Raw genomic sequence first — 1642 nt, forward strand, 5'->3', positions numbered from 1 at the left:
ACCCTTCCTTTTTATAGTTGATTTCTATAAATAGTAACTTTCGTTTTTAGAGCATAACTATCCCCCCAAAATGGAAACTTACCCTTCCTTTTATAGTTGATTTCCATAAATAGTAACTTTCGTTTTTAGAGCATAACTATCCTCCCAAAATGGAAACTTACCCTTCCTTTTATAATTGATTTCCATAAATAGTAACTTTCAGAAAGTCTACTTTTGCATGTCAGTTAGCTCATGTTATTATTAGACTTAACTCATGTTAATAATAGACTTTACATCTTAGAGTACTTGATTCAACTTTGAAAAACAATCTCAAGAACGAATTTCCAAAAAGTCTACTTTTCTTTGATTTCTCTTATGTTAATGGTAGTCGTTTCTAATGAAAATAGTAGACGTGTCTTATGTTAAATGTAGACTTTGCAACTTTCACCTTCCATTATTGATTCAATCTCAAGAACAATTTTGATTTCCAGAAAGTCTACTTTTCTTTGATTTCTCTTATGTTAATGGTAGACATTTCTTATGAAAAAAGTAGTTGTGTCTTATATTAAATGTAGACTTTGCATCTTTTACCTTGGGTTGGTTCAATGTCAAGAACAATTTAGATTTCCAGAAAGTCTACTTTTCTTTGGTTTCTCTTATGTTAATGGTAGACATTTGTAATGAAAATAGTAAAGGTGTCTTATGTTAAATGTAGATTTTGTATCTTTTACCTTGGGTTGCTTCTATCTCAAGAACAATTTAGATTTCCAACAAGCCTAATTTTCTTTGATTTCTCTTATGTTAATGGTAGCCATTTCTTATGAAAAAAGTTGTTGTGTCTTATGTTAAATGTAGACCTTACATTTTTTACCTTGGTTAATTTGCTTCAATCTAAAGAACAATTTAATTTTCCAGAAAATCTACTTTTCTTTGATTTCTCTTATGTTAATGGTAGACGTTTCTAATGAAAATAGTATACGTGTCTTATGGTAAATGTAGACTTTGCCACTTTCACCTTCCATTTATTGATTCAATCTCAAGAACAATTTTGATTTCCAGAAAGTCTACTTTTTTTTTGAATTCGTTTATGTTAATGGTAGAGATTTGTAATAAAAACAGTAGATGTATCTTATGTTAAATGTAGAGTTGCAAATTTTACCTTGGGTTGATTCAATCTCATGAACAATTTTGATTTGTAGAAAGTCTATTTTTCTAATGAAAACAGTAGATGTGTCTTATGTTAAATGTGTCTTTCGACTTGCAACATTTTCTGTGATATTTTTCATGACAATAGTAGATGTTTCTTATGATAGTTGTAGACAGTCTCAAGAATCATTTTGATTTCTAGAAAGTCTACTTTTGTTTGATTTTGCTCATCTGAATGGTAGATATTTCTAATGAAAACTGTAGATATAGAGAGACTTAACGGAGAGTTAACAGTGTTAGTTTGCTTTAACCTGCTATACCAAGTCAAAACTTGTTGGGTATTCATACCTTAAGGCACACAAGTGGAACCCATATATAAATAGATATTTTACAAAATTTCTTAACTGTAGGTTATATTGTAATATTTGATTAAAAATACTATAGTAAGTAAGGTCAACAAAGTATTGGGTGGCCATAGTCGTACCCTAAAATAAAAGTTTATCACAAATTTTTTTTT

The sequence above is a fragment of the Fragaria vesca genome, linkage group LG5, assembly GCF_000184155.1.
Source record: "Fragaria vesca subsp. vesca linkage group LG5, FraVesHawaii_1.0, whole genome shotgun sequence".
Taxonomy (NCBI): domain Eukaryota; kingdom Viridiplantae; phylum Streptophyta; class Magnoliopsida; order Rosales; family Rosaceae; genus Fragaria; species Fragaria vesca.